Raw genomic sequence first — 11,461 nt, forward strand, 5'->3', positions numbered from 1 at the left:
TTATATTATAATTTGATTTTATTCAATACAACAATATTGTTTGAAATTCTATATAAGAATAAATATATTTTTTAATATTTTATAAACATTATTTTCAAAAACTATTTCTATTTAAGTTTGATAAAGTATATTCTCAATATAATAATACAGTATAAAACTAATCAAATATATACATAATGGCTATGGCTATTACAATAATGATTTTTAAAAATTAAAATTCGTTTCAAAATCTTCTTGCTTAAACAATTTCAAAAGATTTGAAAATTGTATAGGTTTTTTTATTTAACTTTTTCAAAATTTAATTTTTCCAAATGATCGAAGCGTTCCTTAATGTTCTATATTTGATTTTAATAGTCACAACTATATCACAAAAGCAGCAGTAAAACTTAATTATATTCACACGTTAAAGTTTTAATAAATAGTTGGAACACGATGAAAAGTGATTGGAATGACTCAGACCTCAAATTATTTACCCATTTTATTCAAAGCTAATGTTATATTATTGATTTTTGTTTATATCGGATCCCAAAAGAATTCTTCTCTTGATGAGCAATTTGGAGTTGTTCCACTCATGATAAAAATTTGTGCTGCCCGTGACACTTAGAATAAAAAGACAATAATTTTATTGATAATTTGCTTTTTGTGATTTATTTATTTACAAAAAGAATTCAATAAAAATTTAAAATTGCCAGACATTCTGTGAAAATTTAAAATTAATCTTATCCGTTTTACATCCCACCCGTTACAGAAGAAAATATCTACATAGTCTATTTTTTTTAAATAAATAAATTTACATATTTTACTTTATAAATTCTACCAATTGGTAAATTAAAGGAAAACAACAAACTGAATGTCCGACCCGTGACGACGAACTGATCCTTTTTACAATTTCTTGTTTCTAAATGTAGCTTTTTAGTTGTTCAGGAAGACAAAAAAAAGTTAATAAAATAATTCCATAAAAATTCATAAATTCTAATAAAACTTCAAACATTCATAAAGTGGGAACTCTCCTAGCTACCAATTCAATCTGTTGGCATTTAAAAGCCTTCCGCAGTATCCTTCCTTATCTCCGGTTGGGGGTTGCTAAGTGGAAGTGGTTTTTCCCACTCATTCACGTTGTTGTATTTTTTTTTTCTATTTATTTTTCTTTTATTATTTGTTTCCATCACTTTGACGTGTATGCCCTCTTAACCTCTAGAGAGTGTATACACAAAAAAAATGTTTAACCAAACGGAGGGTGACATATTATAGGTCTTATATTTTTTTGCCAATATCTCTACAACGACCCGAGTAACGACGACAGCCGACACCACCGAATGGTGATGGGGAAAAATACTTTGAAAAAAAAAAATTAAAAAAAAGAGAGCAAAAATTATGTTGTATAATGATTTAAGGACGCAATGACCTTCTTTAAGAAAATTAAGCACTTGACTTTGCCATTTTTTCCGGCTTGAAAAATGGGGGTTTCTCTGCTTACTTTCTCAAGTTCTCAAGAGCTTTATGCGTATCTTCTATGTTATAGATGGGTTGGCAAGTAGGTAAAAATAAATATATGTATAAAAAGCAAAGATGTTTCAAGAGGTGAGCAGTGGCAAACACACTTCAAAAAATTTCAACTTGAGAAATATTAAGTTTTATATTACGGTGTCAACAGGACAATGAAAGGATATTAAATTTTAAACATTATAGGTACCTCTGAGTGGTTAATTATTATTTTATCCATTGATGAAACGGATGAAGGAGCAAACGACCATTGTCATCATCACTGTCAAATGATTTTTAATGAAAGAGAAGTTTGAAAAAGACGCATGACAGTCAACATTTTTATTCATTGATATTGTCATGTTGAGAATAGTTTCACGTCTCTTGTTTATTTATAAATACCTCAATGATGGGTATTTTTGGAAAGAGCCGTAAGCAAAGGAAATAACTGATGTCACGGAGGAGGATTAAAACTCAAGACCTCATAAAATTAATTTGGTTGCTTTGAATACTAATTTTTTTGGCGGTGGATTGGAAATTATTGATGTGAGACTAAAGCGGATGGCTTTCATGCTGTCAAATGCCAATTGCCCAATTAAAAAAGCAATTATACCAATTTGATAAGTCATGTTAAGTGAATTCAAAATATATAAAAAAAATATCGTTATCAGAGTTAAAAATAAAAGGCTTGATCATTTAGTGCTTTTTTTAATTTTATTTTTGCAAATTCGTCAAAAAATGAGCAAAACTGTATTTTTAACTATTTTCATGTATTTAAAATATATTTTTGTGATTATCTTATGTCATTTTAACGAAGAAAAAAATAACAAAAATAATAAAAATTATTTAAACAAATTCCCTTTGAATATTAGAATTCACAGTATATTCATGCTGTGAGTTTTATATAGAGTCGGTAAACATCGACCAAAATAAGGCGTCTTAGTAAGGGTACGACAGATCTAACTGATGAGCCCACTGTCGTACCTGGGCGAAACGCTTTATAAATTTGGAGTTGAGGTCACTTGAACTTTAAAATTGAATTATGTCATTTTATTAGGTTCAGTTAATTTGAACCTATTTAAGCATTTTGGCAACCAATTTACTAGACAATGTGAGACAACATAACGAGTTGAATAAAATACCGAAAGTGATAAGTGCTAAGTGATAACTGACAATGGATAAGTGATGAGTTATGATTGAAAAACAACAATTGATCAGTGATAAATAATGTGTAACAATGATTTTTAATTGATATGCTGAAAGTGTAAAGTGATAAGTGGTAAGTGATAACTGATAAGTGATGAAAGAATAATGCAAATTATAAACAGTAAATTGTTAATTGTAAATTGTAAATTGTAAATTGTAAATTGTAAATTGTAAATTGTAAATTGTAAATAATTGTAAATTGTAAATTGTAAATTGTAAATTGTAAATTGTAAATTGTAAATTGTAAATTGTAAATTGTAAATTGTAAATTGTAAATTGTAAATTGTAAATTGTAAATTGTAAATTGTAAATTGTAAATTGTAAATTGTAAATTGTAAATTGTAAATTGTAAATTGTAAATTGTAAATTGTAAATTGTAAATTGTAAATTGTAAATTGTAAATTGTAAATTGTAAATTGTAAATTGTAAATTGTAAATTGTAAATTGTAAATTGTAAATTGTAAATTGTAAATTGTAAATTGTAAATTGTAAATTGTAAATTGTAAATTGTAAATTGTAAATTGTAAATTGTAAATTGTAAATTGTAAATTGTAAATTGTAAATTGTAAATTGTAAATTGTAAATTGTAAATTGTAAATTGTAAATTGTAAATTGTAAATTGTAAATTGTAAATTGTAAATTGTAAATTGTAAATTGTAAATTGTAAATTGTAAATTGTAAATTGTAAATTGTAAATTGTAAATTGTAAATTGTAAATTGTAAATTGTAAATTGTAAATTGTAAATTGTAAATTGTAAATTGTAAACTGTAAAATTGAAAATTGCTTATTGTAAAACGTTGTTGTTCGTTTACCAAGAAGAAAAATCAACATGTTTCTTATGTTATCTTTTTTTACTTGAGAGCAGTTGGAATTTTGCCCTAATTTTTTGTATTTTTGCTTTAAAAATTATTTGTTGCATGTTCTCTTGTCCTCGTGTGTCAGGTTCCAATATTTATTGGTGTATTTAAAATTGTATCCCGCGATAACATAAATGTCGGCTACAAATCTCATGTCTTTTTTGGAGTCATATTTATTGAAGTTGTTGTCCAATCCTTACATTTGCGTAGGTACAAGTTTATTAGCTAACGAGGCCTATTTGGGAGCTTTACATTAAATTTAAAGGTTTTATCGCCTGATGAATGTTCCAACTCATGCCGATGGATTGCAACATTTTTTTGACAGCATAAATTCAATCTTATAAAGGTGTATTGCTGAAGGTAACAAAATATTGAATTTTCGCAACAAGATTGGATTACAATTTGTAAAAAAGATTTTGAATGAAAGGTGCTCTTTTGCAACAAAGAGAATACAAAAGATAGGATTACTTTGTATTATTTTAAATTTTAAATTCAACATAAACATTAAACACGAACCAACACTTCTTTAACCAAGCCTTTAGCTTTAGTGATGCTTCAGACAAAAATAAATATCAAAAAAATCTTTTTAGAAAAATCTGCACGAATATTTCAAAATAGTGACTGCAATTACGTCAAAATCTTGCTGAAGTAGCTGGTCCTTTTTTATTTATGTTGTCTATCGCAAGAGCATGGTGTTGAATAAAACCTTTCAAACTGACCTTACGCCAACAGAAACAAATATACAAACCGAAAAAAAAACAACAAAAATCCTCTCTCATTCTTTGTCCTATCTCTCCACCTTCACTTTTCTGCAATACCTACTCCATCCACTTAAAAACCACAAGTGCATTGCAATGGAAACCAAACCGAATAGAACCGAACCGAACCAAACGACTAGGGCACCACTTTTTTGGTTTCATTTTTCAATTTTCCCTTTGGAATTTCAATTGTATTTTTATATTTGGAATATGAGGGTCGGTATTAGTTTTGAAAAAAAAAAATTGCCGTTTAAATTAAAATAACTTTAAAGTTAAGGTAATTCCAAGCTATTTTTTTCAGACTATTTTAAAGTAATTTTAAATTAATTTGAATTTTATTCGAAAAGAAAATAAAATGCACGACTGGGTCGCACGAACTTGCTCTTAGAGTTAAAGTTGCTTAAATTTTTGAGACTTTTTATATAGAAATTTGGAAAAAAATAAAATTCGTTTAAAAAAAATAAAATAAAATTTGAAATTAAATTGCCCTCCAAAACAAGTAAGCAGTTTTGATTGATATATTAAGATGCATTTTAGAAAAAAAATTTTCAAAATCGTTTTTTAAAAAACTAATTTTTTATAAATAATTTTTTGGAAAAAAAGTTTTAAAATAAAATTGGTATGCCATTCTTCAGAAATCACTAATCAACATCTAAAAACAAAATTTCAAAAAAATTCAATGTCCCGTTTTCGAAAATTTGATTTTTCAAAAAAAAATTTTCAAAATTTTTTTAAAAATCGAAAAACTATTTTTTTCAAAATCTTATTTTTGATTTATATTTAAATTATATAAATGCTTCTTCACAAAAAGTTTCGTTGAAATCGAATAAGCCGTTTCGGAGATAATCGGATTTGAAAAAAACGGTTCTATGACAGGTACCGTTAATAATGATTCTCAAAAAAAAATTTTTTCATTGAAAGATAGACCTTAGCTTAAAACTAACATTTGAATTTTTTAAACAAAATCGTTAAAGCCGTTTTTGAGAAATTTCAATTTTACTAAAATCGGTATATGACAAGTACCGTTATTTTTGGTCCAAAAAAATTAATTCCAAAAACCCCTCTGGAGAGTCGCCAAATAACGCTACATACCAAGTTTGATATTAATCGGTCCATCCGTTTAGGCTGTAGCTCCTTATACAGACTGACAGACTGACAGACTGACAGACAGACAGACAGACGGACTTCCGGGACCCACTTTTTTGGCATTGTCTACCATCGTAATGTCATGGAAAAATGTTATCTCAACTTTTTTTTTTGTACGAATGCATAACTTGATATATAGTACCTATATCGCAAGTAAAAATTGATATTAGTAATCTTTTCCTGTTCTATATTACTAACTCCTCTTTTTTATTTATTTATTTATTTTTTTTTTTTTTTTCAGAAAATTTTCCTACACATCTTGTGAAAAATACCACCTGTTCTGTGTTTCGCTGCCAACATTTTTAACTCACACACTTCTTCATATTCATATAAGGTGTGAAAGAAAACAAGTAACCTATCAATTAAAAATCAAGATGATTGAATGCGTTGAGTGGAAAAAAAATCATCAATTGACTATCGTGTCTGTCAATCACCTGAAGTGAAATTTTGATTGACGCTAATGTGAACAAAATGACATCAATGTCAATTAACAAAAAAAGATTGTCAGTTTAAAATTATGGTGAATTGATTGACTATTAGTAGGTACAAGTAAATATGCATTAAATACAAAAATATCTTACCCTCATGAAACTTGGCAAAAAGGATTTGGATCAAAAGAGTTGTTGCAAAAATTTTGTATAAAAGGGTGTTTTTTTCACGTGAAAGGCAAGAGAAGGAAACAAAAATTATTGTATGTAAACCCCTATTACGATTATCAACTATCAATTGATAGTTTATAAAATGATAAGTACTAAAATTTGGTGTTTGAAAATTGTATTTGGGAGAAAATTGGCCATTTTTTCAATGGCATTTTTCAATTGCACTTCAATTTTTTTGCAAATTAGATAAAAAGAGATCCAAATTTATTTTTTATCTAAAAGGGGTGGTAATCATATGACAATGTTATTTTTGTATCATGAATTTAAAACATCAAAATCAAGCCAATGCGATCACTCTTAGAAAACTTATTGTTAATTTAACGTAGATAATGGTGCTTCCTTTTTTACAACAACAAGTAAAAATTGGGATGAGAGTTTAAGTGGAAGCAGAGACAAATAGAGTTCTTTAGAAAAGAGTACTTTTTTTAAGGGATTGAGTTAGAATGGGGAAAATGTTTCGTTTGGTTAAGAAGATTAATAAAGTCTTCAAAATTATATTGAGTGAAAGGCTGTTTTTTTTTTAAAGAAAATTATGATAGTAAAATGCACTATGCCTATGAAGAAATTTGGAGATTGAATTATGTAGGTACAATTTGAAAAAAAAATATAAAATTCATTTTTCAAGGGAAAAAAATGAATTCAAATTGAGCTAAAACAAAATATGCAATAAAAAAGAATTCAAAATCGTTAGTCTTTTAAAAAAACAAATTTTTCATAATAATTGTTCATTATGCCATTTCGTAGAAACTGCCAATAATTCAATGGTTGGTTTTGAAAATTTGATTTTTCAAAAAAAAAAAAAAAATTCAAATTTTTTTTTTTTAATTCCAAAATTGTTTTTACAAAATTGTATTTTTGAAAAAAATTCATTGAAATAGAATGAGTTCTTTAGCAGAAAATATGATTTGAAAAAAAAAATCATGTGTGCAATTCACACGTGGTAGAAGTGAAACCTTAAAAAATCATTTTTCTTGAAAAAAATAGAAAAAATCTACTTTTTTTATTCTATCACCTTCAAATCCATGTTTTTTATATGACAACCTATATAAATTTTATATCATCTAAAATCTTTTTGTCTTTGCTCAAAATATATATATCGATCGGTCTATGTGACATCTACAAAAAGAGCTAGAATTTTTTGAACTCTATCAATTTCTTTTTATTTTGTTCTATCAATTTCCATAAAAAAAGCGAAAAAAACATTTATTTTTATGTTCTCATGCTATTAAATCAATTTTTTTGTTTGACAACCTATCATATGACGTATCAATCTCATTTTAAAGATGCCTACAAGAGAAGTTAGAATTTTTTAAAATCAACCATGTCGAATTTCCAGACTGAGATTACGGTACTTCCTACACTGGTGGCTGGTCATCGGCAACAGATCTCCACAGGTGTTTTGAGGTATTCTTCAATTTTTTCAATTTAAGATTGTGTAACTTGTAGAGCACGTACCGTTATTTGTAATATATCAAATAAAAGGTTATGTTATGAGCATGCGTATTAAAGTTAAATCAAATTTGTATGTGCACTAGATCAAAAGATATAACGTGTGTAGGAAAAGAACATCTTCTTACCAAAGTAATGTGTCAAAATATGTTTACAAAATGTAAACCCAAAATGTAAACAAAATATGTTTAAAATGAAAACGGGTTATTATATTAGGTACGTAAGAATTCAAACAAGTAATAAATTTTTTTTTTGGATGAAACAGTTTTTTTTAGATAGGAAAGAAATGTCAAATTAATGTTTTATTTGAAGATTCTTTTTATGCTTAACGTAAAACCAAGGCCATGTTTATTCAATTTGTATAAATTGTTTTACCAATTTAATAATTAATTTATGTCAATTAAATGTAGTAATTTTGAAAAAAAATTATTCATGGTTAATTTGTAAAAAAAATTGTCCAAGAAAAAAAAAGAACAGAAAAATTTTAGATTTTTTCTTGTATCCATTAGAATTGATCGGGAAATGTTTTAATAGTAAGTAAGGTGTCGAAACATTAAAGTTCAACCTTTTTTTAATTTTCAGGACGATCATTTTTAAGGAAAATACATTCACCTAAAAAAAATTGGATTTTTTTGCCCTTAATTTGTCCACTATACCTATTACAAAAAATGTTATCACACTTTTTCTTATCAGCTACACTGAGGGAAAAAAAACTTAAAATCAACGAAAACCACGTTGATTCAACTATTTTTCGGAATGATTTTGCGTTTAAGACGAAAATTTTAAAATCAAAGTAAAACATCGTTAGTTTAAAGTGGTAAAAAAAAGCATCAATTTATTAAAAAAAAAAAGAAAAAATGGGCAGCCGCTGGGGATCAAACCTACAACTCTTGGGTTACTAAACGAATGCTTTACCAACGTGCTATCTCACTGTTGACAATTAGAGTGATAAAATGCAACAAAAGCTGAAGTCCGACAAAAATAAAAAAAATTTCTTACGTTGTTTCAATTTTATTTTGAAGAAGTGTCATGTTAATTTTTTCAACATTAAATTAACGTTGAACATTTTACATTTTATGTTGCGTTTTTTCCCTCAGTGTATCAGTTAGAAAATTAAAACTGAAAACACTGAAAAGAAAATATCAAAATTCTGCGAAAAACTCTCAAACGCTAAATAATAAATAATGAATTGGCTCAAAAAGACTAAAAACAGTAGATTTTGAAAGTCCATATTTTATCCAATTTTAGCAGTATTCAATTTTTGTGACCATTATCTATATATTTTCAAAGGATAAAAATAGACTACCTACTTAGTAAAAAAATCAAAAAGGTAATTTTTTCTTTTTTTTAAATAGTTTTCTTATGTTTTTTTACAATATTTTAATTAAAAAAAAGGATACAAATCAATAGGAAATTAAATTATCTACAAAAAATTACTTAATACGAATTTTCAAATTGGGCTTCCTTTTCAAGTTATAGATAAAAAAAAGTGAAAAAGTTAATAATCATTTTTAGCAAAAAAACAAAACCGACTTCCATGGATCAAAACTGGGTTTTTTTTGTTTTTAAAATAGTTCCTATGGCTAAAAGTGAACGAAATTGAAATGGAACTGCAGCCACCAGCTTTCCAATACAAAAAGAATTACCGAAATTGGTTGACTCAGTCCAAAGTTATGCGGTAACAAACATAAAAAAAAAAAAAAAAAAATACAGACGAATTGAATACCTCCTCCTTTTTGGAAGTCGGTAAAAATATAAAACTATGAGCATTCTAAAGATTTAGATTTTTTATTTCATTAAAAAAATTTTTTTTTGGCAAAATTTGAAAAATATGAAAAATATAACTGCACTTGAGGTCCAAAAATTTTGTATTTTTTTTGTAAACCAGTGTAATTAAGAGCCCTAAAAATCAATAAAAATAAAAAAAAAAAAACAAAACAACAATCCTTAAAAAAATTGTACATTAATTTTGAAAAATATATTTCATTTAGAATTTTGTTTTTTTTTTCGTTTTATAAATCATTTTTAATAGCCCCAGGAAAACTGAATGCATATTTTTAAAAAATACAGACGAATTGAATACCTCCTCCTTTTTGGAAGTCGGTAAAAATATAAAACTATGAGCATTCTAAAGATTTAGATTTTTTATTTCATTAAAAAAAATTTTTTTTGGCAAAATTTGAAAAATATGAAAAATATAACTGCACTTGAGGTCCAAAAATTTTGTATTTTTTTTGTAAACCAGTGTAATTAAGAGCCCTAAAAATCAATAAAAATAAAAAAAAAAAAAACAAAACAACAATCCTTAAAAAAATTGTACATTAATTTTGAAAAATATAATTCATTTAGAATTTTGTTTTTTTTTTCGTTTTATAAATCATTTTTAATAGCCCCAGGAAAACTGAATGCATATTTTTAATTTCATGAGAATTTATTTGAAATTAGATCATCATTTACATCCCAAGTCCAAGCAACCGAATGTTTGACCTCAAACCATCACCCTAGTCAGTCTGGTTTTCATGTCAGTTCAGGCTTCAGATTTCTGAGATCCTAGCACTTCAACACACTAACTGAATCCTAACTTTCAATTTTTGTTTTCAAATCCTTAGCCAAAAGTTTAGTTTAGAAATGAATCATATCAAAAAGAAAAAAAAAAAAAGAAAAAATAAACTATCCTAGAAAAAAATTTAAACATTTTTGTCGCACCAAACTAAGCTAAATTCGCACAAGAAGCAAGTACGTGCGACCTAATTGTTGAGTTTTAATGTTTCTTTTACTGTTCTTGTTGTTGTTGTTGTTATTGCTGGCTGCTGGTAAATTTTTGCATGTTGTATTATAACCATCAGTCGTAGTGTAGTGGGGGCTATGGGAATTTGTGTGTACAACGTCACGTTTGTTCCTATTTCAGATTTCCGATGTTTATGCAGCAGATAGAGTGACACTCAGTCATAGTGGGTGGCGGTAGCGGCAAAAACAAGGCAGGTTATATGCATATAAACCATAACCAAAAGGAGTTTGGACGGGTGGACGCGCCTCATGCCACCCTTTTTTCGTTTCAATTTTTTTTCTTTTTTATTTTTCCTGATTCGGATTGTAATTCAAACTGAAATTGGTTTCTTCCACCCGACATAACTGGAAGTAGTCGATATGTTGTATGTTTTTGTGTGTAACAACAATATTGGCTATAAATACCGTACAAGTATAAGAGCTCATATTGCGCTCATGGAAGTGATGTGATCATTTTGAATATGACATCGATGTCGTTTTTGTCTTGAAGTTATAATATTTTTGTAAGGAGACTCTGATTTCTATATGCAACATTTTTTTTTGTTTTTTTTTTTTTTTTGTGAGAACTGTTGTGACGGTTGCAAGTTATTACTTTATATTCACTAGAATCCCCAAATGGAAGCACGAGAATTGGCTGACTTCTGGGATTTCTTGTATGCGGATATGTATATACATTTTTGTATAATGTCCCCAGCTGGGAAGTGAAAATCAATCTATGAGCTCTGCAATGCTCTACTATGATGGAAGATTGGATGTGGATTGGATATTGCAACAACAAAATATTTTATAATTTTTTTTTTTTTTTTGCATTTTTGTTCGATCCAGGTAGGATTGAGTGTTTATTTTTATATCAAAACAATATGACAGGAAGGTATTTTGGGTGACAGGAGAGGGAAATATGCAGGAAATCAGTGATTAAAAGTTGAGGAATTATTCAGGTAGAAATATGAATAGAAATTAGGTGGGCAAACATATTGGAATTTCAGATAAATAAATATTTTTTGTTGTTGTTGGAATGCTGTGAGTTTAGCTAGAAAATTGTAGAAAAAAAGCCTAAAATAAATGAGTAACAGAAAATTTTATGAAAAAATTCTTTATCATTGTTTTTTTTTTTTT

Source organism: Episyrphus balteatus, chromosome 2 (assembly GCF_945859705.1).
Source record: "Episyrphus balteatus chromosome 2, idEpiBalt1.1, whole genome shotgun sequence".
NCBI lineage: Eukaryota > Metazoa > Arthropoda > Insecta > Diptera > Syrphidae > Episyrphus > Episyrphus balteatus.